Here is a 16,417-nt window from a genome sequence, read left to right as displayed (position 1 = left end):
CGACGTCCCAACAAAATCCCAGAACACGGTGTGGCTGTTTGAAGATGAGAGTACTCCTGTGACTGTGCGAAAGTCAAGGTCAGTGAAGAATAGGATGATTGCAGTATTCTTCACTAAACGCGGCATCCTGACTCGGGTTGTGCTAGAAACACAAAGGACAGTTAATGCGAGAGTTGTCTGCCTCAGGTCATCCAGGCTTTCAAGATGCTCCGTCCAAGGTTACGGCTCAGCACTTGGCTCTTGCATCACGACAATGCTCCAACACATCGTGCTAATGTAACAATGGATTTTCTTGCCAGATCAGGGTTGACTGTGCTTGATCACCCTCCATACAGTCCTGATCTTGCCACATGCGACTTCGCACTCTTCCCAGAAGTGAAGATGAAGTTGAAAGGGCGGTGTTTTGCATCCGACGAGGAGCTTCCGGCAGCATTGGATCAAGAGTGTGAAAATGTAACCGAAGAAAAGTGGCAGAGTTGGTTCAGTGACTGGTTTCGACGTATGGAGAAGTGTGTTGAGTGTGATGGAAATTATTTTGAAAAAGTCTAAAGCCTTCACTCACATTGCAAAACTTTCCTAGTGCCCTTTGTACATGAGTGTACCTCAAAAATGATATGGAATTCCTACTTTTCTTTTCTTAATCCGTTTACACACCAGGGTTGTTTTTCCCCTCGGACTCAGCGAGCGCTTTATGGACAGTGTACTGGAGGAGGAGAGTTTGAATCGGGAGATACAACTGGGGAGGAGGACCAATACCAGGCTGCCTCGCCTTCCATGCTGAACAGGGGCCTTGTGGGTGTGGAGGGTGGGAAGTTCGGTGGGGATAGACAATGAAGGTACCATACGGACATTTGCCTGGAGGAGAAATGGGAAATACTGTACTTCGAAGATGGTTGATGAGGGAATCGAATCCGCTTCAGTTGACCTCCCGAGGCTGAGTGGACTCCATTCCAGCTCTTTGTACCAGTTTCCAAATTTCGCGGCAGAGCCGGAAATTGAACGGGAGCCTCTGGGGGTGGCAGCTAATCACACCAACCACTTCACCACAGCGGTGGACGGAAACAGAATTTCATTTTTCGTACAGTTTTATAACTTTTTGAACTTACTGCGAATTGTAGATTAGAGATGGGCACTATCGACTGATAACTATCGAACTAGTCGATAGTTTAAACTATCGTAACAGTCGAATACTTTAAAAAACAAGTCGACTGAATTCAGTCGCAGTCCCCTTCACGGGTCTCTCCACGCTTCACTGGCCAGTCAGCACAAAACAAGTCGACTGAATTCAGTCGCACTCCCGTCACAGCGACGCGGAAGCGAATGGAATTATCGGTTTATGGTCAGTTCGGATATGTAACATATGAAAGGTGTTGCTCATAGGGTCAGTCGTGCTGCAGTAGCACCTTCTGGTCCGTTGAGGAAGGCAACGGCAAACTATCTGACTCCTCATCTTGCCTAGTACGCCTCATTTGGGCTCTGCCATTGGTTTTTGCAGTTTCCCTATAACTGCATAGCCTTTGGTGGTGCTATTTTAGGATCCAACCAGCCTCTGGGCTGATGACCTAACAGACAGACAATATGTATGTTAACTTTATATGTATCTACTTAATATGGCGATTTTCTCTTGTCGTTTATGTGCTCTTTATTTCGTTGCATATTTGTTTATATTAATTACGTTATTCATAAATAAGGCATAACTATAATAATAATCTGCATAACTATAATAATAATCTAGAAAATACAGTAATAGCGTAGTGGTGTGTTTGGCTATTCTCATATATATCTTGATTGTGTACTACAGCAACAAGTTTTACATATTATTATTGTTAGCATTGTTCGGGAATAGAGCCTCATTGTCGTCTTTCTACGTTTCGCTGTCCATTTAGCACCAAGAAAGGCCATTCGTATGATGTTGGTTCGTATTAAGGGCAACTGTGAATTCCTCGATAGTGTGATTATATAATCCGGGATTGGGGTATGCACCCAAGGTACAGTACTATTGTGACATTTGCCAGGAATCTAGAAAACCCCATGGAAAACTACATTAAGGATAAGGTATCCGTTGTCAGTGAATGGAATACGAACCTGGGATATCCAGGTGGTGCAGCTTCTTATTCCTAATGTGGAGCGGAATAGACTCCTCGGCTGCGAACGTGGGTCCCTCTGAATAAGCTTGTTAAGTCACACAGTATAACATTAATTTTGTTCTAACTATACGAGTGATTTCTAATTATTGGTAAATTGCGTTAAAATGAGTCGAATTTGTAAACGTACGACTCTCCACTTTTGATGCGGAGAGTTTCGACTGGAAACATTCGAATGTTTTTCATGGGCTGACTACTTGCGTTATATGCATACTTTCATTCGACTGTTCAGTCTTCTCGACAGGAGGTAATGAATACTTTTGTTCGACTGAAAACATTCGACTTTTCAGTCGATAGTTCTAATGGGCTATCGCCCGACTAGTCGATAGTGCCCATCTCTATTGTAGATATCGACTCGTAATTTTGTACGTATAATCTAACTGTGACAACATTAATCTAGTGCCGTGGGATAAACAACATTAGGTGTAAAAATTCCTCGTAGTTCCATTCTCGGAGCAAGCTAAGTATCATTCGAAATTAATCACTGCTACTTCAAGCGATTGTCCTCAAGCCTTGTATGCAGTCATCGCGAAATGTAGACGTATTGGAAATTGCATGAAGAAACTAAGGTGAATGCAACACTATGCCACATGGGTTAAAGCAAGTAATACGCGCCTCAAAGCCATCACTCAATGAGCACTGAAAAAACCTACAGCCTGTTTCCAGTTTCAACAATGTGAGGAATGGAATGAATGAAGCCCCATCTAGCGGCGAGGATAGGAACTGTACCGGCCGCCGAAGCCTGTCACACTCCTGTGATTAATGAGTGACAGATGAAATGAAATTATATTGAAGTGTGTTGCACGAATGGAAGATGACAGGGAAAACCCGAGCACCCGGAGATAAACCTGTCCTTGTTCCACTTTGTCCAGCAAAATCTCACATGGAGTGATCCGGATTTGAAGCAAGGAACCCAGCGGTGAGAGACCGGCACGCTGCCGTCTGAGTCACGGAAGCTACACTAAATACGGCTTCTAGGGTATAAATTGCTATGTTGTACCATAGAGCAAATTCCGCCACCCCCAAACAATCATTTGATACTCATTTATGTAACTGAGGTTAATTTTTCAGAGAATAAATAGCTGGATTGTATCTTCGCTTTTAAATTCCATGCTGTTCGTATGTGCAGTCTATACCTTAAGAGCTTTGGTATAAAAGATGACGTCAGCTCATAAATTCTTCTACCCGTATATAACATATTATTTTATGAAATCGTTGACGATATAATTACCTCTACAACAAGTAGCCACGGCTGGTCCGTGGTCCAAGAGCTCTGCACTCTGACCGGTCAACCGAGCAGAGAAGGGGTGGCCACGGCTCTACTGTGGCATTGCGCCAGTGCATTCAGGAGACGGGAAAGGGCTGGACCTCACGGCTGGCCCAAACCGTCGGATGTCCTGAGAATGGTTTTCCGTGGTTTTCCATTCTCCTGCACTAAGGCGAATGCCGGGACAGTTCCTAGTATAGGCCACGGCCGCCAACCCCCTGACCTTCTCCGAGCATCTCCTTCACCGTAACAAATCTCCCGGCCTGAGAGACGTCGTTACCGTCTAAGAGGCCCGTCTCCCCCTTCAGGGGTGGAGTGGAAACGATTTTAGTAGTAGTAGTTATCTCTACGACTCGTCCGTGTGTCCCATGCGACTTCATGTAAGTTTTGGTACTGATCAGTGGAGGCGTGCAGATTTGTACAACGAACAAACAAATTGTACAGGAATAGATTACTAAGGTCAAAAGATTTTTCCCACCTTCCAACAGTTATTTTATTCTTATGGCTAGTTTGTATGCGTATACAAACATAAGTCAGCTTAAGTTCTAGCTAACCAGTACAATAACATGTTTCATTCCACTTTGGAACATCTTCAGCTTAATTAAAAAAGACGTATATTAAGTACAAATGTCCGCCCCTGTGGTGCAGTGTTTAGTGTGATTAGCTGCCACCCCCGGAGACCCGGGTTCGATTGCCGGCTCTGCCACGAAATTTGAAAAGTGGTACGAGGGCTGGAACGGGGTCCACTCAGCCTCGGGAGATCAACTGAGTGGGTGGGTTCAATTCCCTCCTCAGCCATTCTGGAAGTGGTTTTCCATGGCTTCCCACTTCTCCTCCAGGCAAATGCCGGGATGGTGCCTAACTTAAGGCCACGACCGCTTCCTTCCATCTTCTTTGCCCATCCTTTTCATGCTTCCCATTCCCTACCAAGGCCCCTGTTCAGGATAGCAGGTGAGGCCGCCTGGGAGATATACTGGTCCTTCTCCCCAGTTGTATCCCCCGACCCAATGTCTCACGCTCCAGGACAATGTCCTTGAGGTTGTAGAGGTGGGATCCATCGCTGAGTCCGAGGGAAAAACCAACCCCGGATGGTAAACAAATTAAGAAAGAAAGAAAGTACAAATATTGGCACATTTAAAATAATGACAACACTAAAAGTGATAATGGAGTTGAAATGCTCTTCCATAGAAAAATTAATATTCTGTACATGTCATTGCTCATACTGATAATATAGTTCGTTGTGGCATTAGTTCTTAAAGGTAAATAGGTGGTTCTTTCTTGTAAATATATAAATTTATAAGGTAACTTAGAGAGATCCCGACATGAGGGAGAACTCGACACTTTTAAGCTTAGCGCCTCTGGTAACCACAGCACTGCACAGGTCAAACTTGCAACTACATTTACTGGAGCCGTATGGTTTAATGCTCGTAGTCACCCAGTCAGCTGAAGATTATCACTATAAATACAAGGCATATGAACAATTGAAGGTGAGTAAGTAAGTGATATATGATTTAAAAGTAACTTGCTATAATATGATGAGTAGGTTGTGTGACGAAATACGTAGATATGCGATACTTTTAAGATAATGTTTTTGATTACTCGCAATAAGCAAGTTTCGGAGAAGCGGTGATGTCATTTCCAAATCACCAAACCTTAAGCTTGGTAACTGTCGCAAACTATTGCCTGCCAATGAAACTCGGGGAGATCTAGACACGACAAGCTGGGAGATCTCCCTGATTCTCGAAACCGAGATACATGTTTGGGGACATGGTTTAATGGTGCGTTAATACTACAGTTTAGTAGGAGTAATAAATTATGACAATGTAGTATATTAGGATATGTATAATATTTTTGTAATGCGATATTTTTATAATAATGTTTGTAGTGTTAAATTAAACTCAAATTACGAAGGTTGGAGACTGATGATAAAGTAGAAGTTTCGCATTAATAGTTTTGCACCCAAATGGTTATAGGTGGAGGATGCCACGGAAATATGTGAATATAGGTCTGCTTGGACGATGGAATGTAGAAGATATGGCTGCTGCTATTAAGGACGTGAAAGAAAATGGAACTACTTTAGCAACAGCTGCGAAGTATTTCAGTATATCTACCAATAGAAAACTGGAAAAAGGAGCAACAATTAACAAAGCTATGGAGGACCAGTTAGTCAACCATCTTTTTCATCTCTACTCTAAAGGGTTTGGGCGAACAGTGACCGACTTACGAGAACTGGCCTTTAAGTTCACTCAGAGGAATGGTGTTAAGAAGCATATTTAAAAACCAAAAGGCAATGGTTGGATATGACTGGGTTTTTTCAAGAGCCTAGTAATATTTTGAATGTCAATGAAACTGGTGTTCAGCTCATATTTAAGGCAGAGAAGATTAATAGTGAAAAAGGAAAGAAAAAGGTGTTTCACAACACCACGGCAGAAAAAGGATCTACGGTAACAGTAATGGTGTGTGGTAATGCTATTGAATATGCTATCCCACCCTTTGTTATAATGAAAGGGGTACACTCAAAAGGAATGCCCAGTGGACCAGTTGTTAAAATGTCCGAATCATTATTCCTTGATCACCTAAACCGTTACAAACCTCAGGGTAGGATTCGGTTCATAATCGACGGACACTCAACGCACTGCAAAGACCCAGATGTGCTTGATAAGGCATAAGCTGTATGAATAGGGATGTGTTGCTCCCCCTCCCATCCGCCACGGTGACTTCACAGGATTATCGGGAAGATTTAAAGTATAGGAAACGCGGAAATGAAAATAATCCTTCAAATCGAAGGACAACAACGAGAACTCGGCGTGCGCAACGGGGAAGCTAGTTTCTCAAGCAGTCTTCTTTGCTCTGAGAATTACTGCGCAGTATGTGACGACAACCGTAATGAGGCATGGGTGCAATGTAGTGGGGAATGCAGGAAATGGTTCCACGAGATGTGTGTGGTAAATGGAAACGATGAACAGTTTATATGTACCCACTGTGTACAATAGTTGCGTAACTATTCGGTGGTCCTACCTAGTGTCAGGTTCTCCCTAAGTGCGGGAGAAGTGGACATTATTGCATCCTTTACTTATTTGATAATTCAACATGTTATGAAATGTTATTTTTTTTCATAAATAATAGAAAACATAAACCAACTGTGTACAAAATCACCTGGGAAATAATTGAAATATTTTACAAATAAAGCATGATCAAAATTACAGGTTTATGCTTAGCGTGTCGAGATATCCGTAAATTACTATATAAATATTATACAATGTACATTCTATTAACTTATAATATATACTGAGTTTTGAATTTAAACTATAACAACAGGGGAAAACTCCTTAAGACCAGAACCTTACTTGATTATAATTGCTGGTTAATAATGTAGAGATGTTGGTGGGAGTCTCCCGGCCGGTTCCGTTATATTCCTCCCTTCCGTATGTTGTCAGCTGACTGACTGCTTTGACCTCAGTTTTAAATCCAGTACGGGATAAAAGTGAGACTGATAAGTTGTAGATGTAGATTAATCACGAACAGTACGTGATCTCAAATAATTTATAATCGTGGGATCATAACTGCTTACTTCAAATGTATTTCAGGGTCTCTGTTATTAATATTTGCTGGCCTAGAATTTATTTATACGCAACAAACTCACATTTAATAATGCGTATAAAACCAATACCAGACAAATAATCCAGATGAATTAATTATTGTCCTTATACGAAGTAGTGTGTGCTGTACAATATTTACAACGAAAGTTAATTATTTCGTTCTGTTCCATGGAGTAGTAAAATAATAATGATATTTAATATTAAACACAATGTGTATATATGATTTTAAAAATATATAAATTCACTGTCAGTACAAGGTTTCATCTCTTCATAATGAGAAAGACGAAATGTTCTCTGTGTGCAGTCAAGCAGGTTGTGTATTGAACATTGTGAGCCGCAGATTTCACAAACATTGTCACTGGATACCTGGTGAAAACCTTTCTTATTACAAATACGACGAGAAAAGCTGTGAATTGATCCTCTCGTGCAGGAGTCATATAACTCAAAGTTGGCTGCATTCCATTTAAGATTGTCCATCGCGGGTGTATTAAAGAATTCTGGGCCTATTTCTGCAGTTTTCTGGGGACGTTCGTCCAGGAACCTTTTGGTAGCTGGGGTTAGTTGTCAGCAGGTCTTCTATGAAAGAAGATGTTCTTGCGAGTTGGTATACAAGTCGATTTGGAGGAAACTTTGAGATACGGTGTGGTCTGTTTATGTTTCTGACTTTAGTTCTGCCTAATTTTGTCAGAATTCTGTATGAAAGGTACGGCCGTATTTTTTATATTTTATACGATGCTAATCGTGAAAATTCGAGCTTGAGTATGGATATTGCTGTTCTTAGTGAAAGGGATTTGAGACTGCGAATCTCCATTGCAGTCTTTATCGCGGCCACTTTTCTATATTCAATATGTCTTGTGAAAGTGAATCCAGTGAGTTGTAGAATTTCGAAATATCTACCTTGCCGAGAATCCAGGAGACAGTTCAGTAACCCTTTTACTATTTATTGGTGGATAGAATATTGATTTATTGTGATCCTGACTGGTACATAGTCAATAACAAAGAACACAATTGATTAATACATCAGCCCTATTGCACTGAATTACTATGTATGATTTTAAAAGTAAACGTTTTTACACACATAATTTTCAAATTCAAATAAACTACTACAGTTAAAATTAAACTAGGGTAAACTGTAAGTATTAGGAATAAGAACCATGAGAAAAACAGGATAATGGAAATTAAAAAGTAACTACTGGACCCGCGCAGCTCCGCAGCATTCCTTATAAATAGGTTAGATAACTCGTCTTGAAATACCTGTCGCAGTGATATTGTTTTTCCTGCCATTTTCAATAGTTTTATGAATATTTAATAGCAGTAATATAGTTTATAACACTTCCTTCGATACAATATTATCTGTGCTTCGACCATTCGGCCGTATCTGGATCTTAACATTTTCAAACGATCTTCTCCGAGAAAAGTAACATGCAACTGGCCGTGACTGAATACTGGTTCGGGTAAGTAGACACCGACTTCTTCAGAAGTTTGTCCCTGCGCTTTATTAATAGTCATGCTCGTACAGAAGGCTGGTCGACTCGATACCTTCTCGTCTGTACGTACGTAGACCGTTTTCCCTTAGCAGCATGTAAGTCATTAGGAACATTCTGCGGTCTGCTGTGTATATTCAGAAGATCGCGAAGGACAGAGATTCAAAGAGTATCTAGCAGGGGATATGTATACTCTCCGGCTTAAAAGGTAGCAATCAAACAAGGCTGCACGCAATGACATTACCAAGGATGAAAATCACATATATCAAAATACTAATGAACTTGTTAGTTAGTGGTTTAGCAACCTGCTAAGTACGCAGTGTATTGCGGGTTAGGGTAAGCCTTCACCTGCAATTGTTGGAGTGATTGTATAATGATTTTATTGTATGATTACTCAAAGTAGGCTGAACTTAGAGACCTATCAATATCTCTTGATTCACCGTCAGGTAATTTCGTAGAAAATAAAACAGAAATGAAGCAAATCGGTCCAATGGGGGGGGGGGGCGGACGGATGTTCCAAAACTGTATTTTGTGAACTATTTAAATATATATATGTATATAAGAAAATATATCAAAACATACAAAATATAACAAAAACGACAATAACAAGTAGATTGCTGTTTTTGGACATATCTATAGAATAAATGATAACATATTGACAAAATGGATATTCAAATAGCTTTATGGGGAAAAGTTAATAAGGAGCTGGATACAAGAGGTTAAGAAAGACTTGGAGAGAAATAAAATAAGAGAAGAGGAATCTACAGAAATTTTTTTTTAAACGGACTTACGAATGGATGAATTCCAAAGAAGTTTGCAAGGGAAATAGGTCTGAGGATAGAGGAATAAAGCATAGTAAAATGATGAAGGAATACTCGAAACAACGAAAGAGGAAACAATAAGGAAGGATGAACTGAAACTGCACATGACATTCTACACATAAAATTTCCAAACATCAACCAAGGTTACATCAAAAATATAGGACATTATTATCAGTCACAAACATGAAATTAAATGTACATAATGAGGTAGAGATATATATATACTTAATACTAAACAAATAATTTACAATAATTATCATTAGCTATTGGACATAGCTTCAATGTTCATAGGTACTTCGAATATTTAGTTTTAGGAAGGAAATGCACCGAGAACACTGTTATTATCTGAACATTAAACTATTATATTTCAATATTTCAATATTCTTATCCTACGAAATTGTCTAGCAAAGATAAAAGTATTCATTAGTATGCTGCAAAATATACCCAAATTGAAAGTAATTGAGCATTCATTGTAAATCCTCATAGGCTACAGTTAATGCTTGCAGTGTTCAGTTTTAGATTTTGGGCAGTAGAAGAGAGACAGGCCGGACGTGCTGTAGTGGGAGGAAGAAAAATGTTGAATTGCGATAATAAATATGGACTATATACCAAATTATTGATTAGTTTGAAATTAAAAATGAGGGATGTAATTTTTCGTCGTGTACTACAATTATTTATAATCTAGCGAATTTATTAGTTTGTCATAGCCGTAAAATTTTGGATATTATCAGGTAATTCGAAACTGTAGGTGCGTGATGAATTTATTTCGTACAATTTGCAGTGCATAACTATAGTTTGATAACCAGGGTTTCCAAATTATGGGCGCTTATTTCAGCTATCATCGGGCACACATGTTATATAAAATAACAATATTCTGATATATATTTGGAATTGTGCACAAATGGGCAAGTACAAAATATGAAATTCAGTCTTTACTGTAATCCACTATCGATCTCACTCTCTTGCTGCAAACAGTTATATGATACTTGTCACAGTATTTTCCACATAATATACACACGCACGTATTATTTGGCTCATGAAATTTCTTATCAGTACACAATTCATAATAAAAGCTATGAATTGCGAGTCTTGTCAAAACAGATTTTAATGGCTGGTTTTCGTTCGCCCATCTCCTGTAAATCATTGCGTCAGTACCGAAGAAGTCTTGAGGTATTTCTGCACGTTTCAGTTTTCTTCTCTGGATCACTTTTGTTGCAAGATTAGTAGCAGGTAGTGGTACATTCGGCCGTAGATCTTATAAATAGAATTTTTCTCTTGCCAGTTCATAAACTAGGCGAGAAGATGTTGTTCTTGAGACTCCCAACACTCTTTTCAGATATGCTGCTTTTATTTTTTTCCAGTGTAGTTAAATCAGTTAAAAATAGTGTTTCCCGAATCTATTCTATACCATATGTTAGTATTGGGGAGATTTTTTTAGTGGAATAGCGTTAAGGCTGTTCGCAAAGACAATCGGGTAATATTCTCAATAGTGTCTAACTTAGCCTTTATCTCCTCATTCCGAGTACCCCCTGCCATTTTCCCCACCCCAGAAATCATTCTCGCTACTTTCATGTCCGTTATTTCTAACTTATGAATACGATATCCTGAGTCCACACAGATTTCGCTCCCGTAAAGCAAATTTGGTCTGAAAACAGACCTAGGTAAAGATAGTTTCGTACGGGACCTGACTTCCTTCTTACAGAACACTGTTGATCACAACTGCGAGCTCACTGCATTAGCTTTACTGCACGTTGATTGAATATCACTTACTATATTAGCATCCTGGGAAAACACACATCCCAAATACTTGTAATTATCTACCTGTTACAGCTTTGTGTCACCAATCCGACATTCACTTCTGTCGAATATCTTGCCTACTGACATCAATTTAGTCTTCGAAAGGCTAATTTTCATAACGATATTCATTACACCTACTGCAGGCTTTCGGCACAATCTGCCAATAAGACCAAGTCTTCAGCATTATATAAGACTGTATTATTTTACCATTAGTTTATCTTTAGTTTAGTTTTACTATTAGCTTTTCCTTGTTTTCATGTTCTTATTTTAACACTTTCTAATTTTTACTGTAGTCTACTGCAATTGAATCAACCATTTAAAAAAGGGTACATGCCCAGAAATGTAACTTTTCAGGAGGAGCAAAAACTTATTTAAAAACAAGTCTTGCTATGTATGTTAAATGTATGTATGTTGACTGTTTGTGTTGATGGTTGTGGCTTGGTTACATGATAAAATATGGAGTAAAGATGAAGGACTTTATGGAAATAGGCAGATGAAAAACATGGATGTGTGTCCTTTCTGTAATGATGGCTGAATGAAAATCAATTTTCAGCAAAAACACGTTGTTTACTCAGGTATGTTAGACACACTGTGTCGTTGTTCTATAAAAATAATCATTTGAATCATGGCAGTCAATCAAAATCATGCTCAGTCACACGAACAGTTGGCCACACAAGTATTTCGTTGAAAAAGTCCTTTTAGACCCCCGGAATGTACATTTCTCGACGCTTTAGGTAATTCATGTTGTTCCCGTTAGTAGGAATTTGTTCTTCATAAGATAGTTCGTTAGGAAGCTGGACATTGTTGTCCAGTTTCAAATGGAAGGTGTGTTCAATAAGGCCGTTGATGAACAGTTTTATCCGTACTATTCCTGTATCCTTAGAAGAGTTAAGGAAGTGCATGTAGGATGCTGGTGGGGGTTATGTGAATGATGTTGATCCGCGAATATTACTGTAATATTAATCACGTAATATTTGTCACAAATGGAAGATGAAATGAAATGTCGTATGGCTTTAAGTGCCGGGATATCCCAGGACGGGTTCGGGTCGCCAGGTGCAGGTCTTTCTATTTGACTCCCGTAGGCAACCTGCGCGTCGTGATGAGGATGAAATGATGATGAAGACAACACATACACCCAGCCCCCGTGCCATTGGAATTAACCAATTAAGGTTAAAATCCCCCACCCGGCCGGGAATCGAACCCGGGACCCTCTGAACCGAAAGCCAGTACGCTGACCATTCAGCCAACGAGTCGGGCAACAAATGGGAGATAATCATTGATTTTACTTAAATAAAGTCTCGAATCGGAGTTTGATTAAGAAATACCGTCGTAACTAGCAAGAAATATGTATACGTATTTACTGGCTTTAAATTGGACTCCATTACGTTGCATTCCGCTGCTTGCGCCGTCTTTTATTTCTTCATGAGGTCCAGGGCTGGCACCGTAGAATGAGAGTGCTAAGTCTGTGAATTTTTATTATCTTTGTCCATATGTCTTGCATTCCGCTGCTCGCGCCGTCGTTTGTTTTTCCTTGAGGTCCAGGGCTGGCACCGTTGAATGGGAGTGCGGGTATTCTGTTGAAAGAAACATAGCATGTTTGGGGTATACGTGCAGATATTTCTTGTAGCAATAGAGAACGATGTGACGAACCACTATATATAAAACTTTTACTAATCCGCGGAAGTTATCTTCGAGAGCAAAGGGATACGACATTTATAGAATTTATAGTTTACCTTGTTCTTGTGAATGAATAGCTTTCCGTTGATAACAGGCAAGTCACGCGCCATCCGTGCCAAACTGGTTTCTGTTTATGTTTAAGAGCAAATGTACTACTGTAACAGCCAAACGCTACCTATGCAATGACATTAGATGTTACGTAATATACTTGCCAAACTGGTTTTATGTTTACGAGCAACTGAAATATGATAACAGCTGAAAGCTGCTACCAGTGTATACCATGTTACGTTACATTCTCGTCAGACTGGTTTTGTTGTTGTTAGTATTCAGTTTCCGTCTTAGGGGCTTCAGACATCCCTAGTCATCGGTGTCTGACCCTGGAGATGTATCGAATTGTCAGCGTTAATACTGGTTCATTTGCTGTTACGTCCTTTAGGGGATTGGGATATCTGTGGTCTTCAGTTCCGTGGTCTAGTGAGTATGGAAAAGGCCATGAAAACTTGTGTCGGTGCGGGACCTGTACGAGCGTGTTATATAATTATTGGCAGGGATAGACGCGCCGGGACGTAAAATACGCTACGATCCCCGTTGTGCATTGCTTAAAGGTAGAAGAAAGAAGGCACTTACTTACGCCAACGAAAGCAAGCATGGGATAGGATGTGCAAAAGAGCAGCATTGGAACTGTATTATCGAAGCACAGCGAACGATTTGCTGCAAATGAATAATGGACATGCTATACAAATAAATAAATTAAACGTACCTACATTTCGTGCTTCCTGCCCGCCTGTGTGGCTCAGACGATTGAGGTGCTGGCCTTTTGACTCCAACCCCACAGGTTCGATCCTGGCCCAGTTCGCTGGTATTTGAATGTGCTCAAATACGTCACACTCGTGCCGGTAGATTTAGGGGCACGTAAAAAGAACTCCCGCGGGACTAAATTCTGGCAACTCATCGTCTCCGAAAACCGTAAAGGTAGTTAGTGGGACGTAAGGCAAATACCATTATCAAGATTATTATTATTATTATTATTATTATTATTATTATTATTGACTACTGCCCAGAAAATACTTCTCATCGTTTATAACTATGGATCTTGACAGTTGTATAATGTCCTAAGTATGAAGACATTTTAAAATTGGCTTTACGTCGCACAGACAAAGATAGGTCATATGGCGACGATGGGACCGAAAAGGGGTAGAAGTGAGAAGGAAGCGTTTGTGGCCTTAATAAAGGTTCTGCTCCAGCACTTTTCTGGTGTGAAAATGGGAAACCGTGGAGAACCATCTTCAGGGCTGCCGACAGTGGAGTTCAAACCCACTCTCTCCCGAGTGCAAGTTCACAATTTCGTGCCGCTAACCGCACGACCAACTTACTCCAAGCTCTAATGCCGAGCTGAGTCGCTCGGACGATAGAGCGCTGGTCTTCTGATCCCAACTTGGCAGGTTCGATGGAGGATCAGTTCGTTGGTATTTGAAGGTGTTGAAATACGCCATTTCGTGTCTGTAGATTTACTTGCATTAAAAAAGTCCTGCGGTACAACATTCCGGCACCTCGGCGACTCCAAAACTCTTAAAAGTAGTTATTGAGGCGTAAAAAAATGCCTTACTATTTCGTGCTTGCAAACGAAAAGCATATGTGTAATGGTAAAATAAAGCATTCTAATTTACTGCTTCCTTTGTAGTGCTCAACAAATTTATCAAAATAAAAGTGACCAGTCTGAGTTGTTCAGACGGTTAAAGCAATGGTTTCTTGGTTCCAACTTAGCAAGCTCGATCTTGGCTCAGTCCGGTGGTTTTGAAGGTGCTCATATACGTCAGCTTCGAGTCGGTAAATTTATGGGCACGTAAAAGAACTCTAGTAGGACTAAATACCGGCACCTCGGCGTCTCCAAAAACCGTAAGAAGTAGTTAGTGGAATGTAACAATTATTATTATTATTATTGCTAGTGCCACAGATAGGTTTTATGGCGGCGATGGGATAGGAAAGGCCTATGAGTTGGAAGGAAGCGGCTCTGGCCTTAATTAAGGTGCAGCACCAGCATTTGACTGGTGTTTAAATGGGAAACCACGGAAAACAAATTTCAGGGCTGCCGACAGTGGGATTCGAACCCACTATCTCCCGGATGCAAGCTTAAAGCCGCGCGCCCCTAACCGCACGGCCAACTCGCCCGGTAATATTTTTTATATTACCATTATTATCATGGAAGCTCTAATTAAACGGGTCAGTTAGTTTTACCTATCGGCACTTCTTGACCAATAATAATCCTTCTATTACAAATACCCTGCGGCACTTTTAATACTAATGTTATTTGCTTTACGACCCACTAACTACGGTTTTCGAAGACACTGAGATGCCGGAATTTTCTTCCACAAGAGTTCTTTTACGTGCCAGTAAGTCTACCAATACCCCCTGTGGACGGGGGATGTATACGATGAATACATCCACGGTATTTCCTGGCTGTCGTAAGAGGCGACCAACTGGTGAACTGGAACCATGGGATTACTTGTGATTAGTATCATTAAGTGAGGAACACCATGGTTCGACGTTACTTGCGATCAGAACCATTATGTAAGAAACACCATTGGTTTGGGCGTTGCCTATGATTAGTACCATCGTGTGCATTCCACTGAGGCGGGGGAACGGGCGCGCGGCATCATGGACTAGCGTCCCCTAATGGTACGAGGTGCAATGAAATGAAACGACAATTAAAACTTCAAAATGTATCCACTAACTAAAATCTAAAACGAATGATGATGACAAAATGACTAAGAATCCAAAAACAATCATTGGATACGTCGGTAAGGATTACGTGTACCTGTACTTCTCACAGAGTACCTTAGACCGGTTTTCGAGTACAGGAAGTGGTCTGGCATGTGTTTCTACTACCCCTACTTGCCCAGCGGCTAGCGGGAGGCACAGCAACATGTGTTGGCCTTCGATAACAAACCGGTTCAACAACCTCTGAACGCTGCTACTGTACTCTACTCACGAGAACAGTATGACATAACCGGCGTTTCCTACTACGGCCCTTCAAAACACATTAGGCCCTGAAATATTCGCTTCATTTATGGGAAAACTAATAGGACAATGTAAAAAGTACATAGAATATGTTCTGAGATGTATTGTTCTTTACCGACTAGCTAAATATCTGCACGTATACACCTTGTATATATTAAAAGGAAAATAGCATGATCCCTGGACCAATAAATCGTTTAATGTATTAGTTAATGCACATGAAGTGACAGCCGATCAAATTACATCGAATAAGAAAAATCAATAAAACGACACCAAAGAACTTCAGTGAGCAAAGACATCACACACGACAGTGTTAGGCAAACAAAACACTTACGGAAGCGCTGCGACGTAGCAGAAATAGTAGTTGTAAGGCAGTAGGGTATGTATTCTCTAAAATAAAATATTTCGTATTATTTCTTAATCAGCCTCCGATTTGAGACATTATTTGAGTAAAAGTAATTACTATCTTCCATTTGTGACAAATATTACAGTGATATTTCGTGGATCAACATCATTCACGTAACAGCTGGCGGGAAACAAATTTTCAAGTCGGTAGGCACTCCCCTTTTATGCGGCAGTTCTCGCTTCTCAAAAACGTCCGCCACCATGCAGT

This window comes from Anabrus simplex, chromosome 6 (assembly GCF_040414725.1).
Source record: "Anabrus simplex isolate iqAnaSimp1 chromosome 6, ASM4041472v1, whole genome shotgun sequence".
In the NCBI taxonomy this organism is placed as follows: Eukaryota; Metazoa; Arthropoda; class Insecta; order Orthoptera; family Tettigoniidae; genus Anabrus; species Anabrus simplex.
This window is presented reverse-complemented; position numbering follows the sequence as displayed.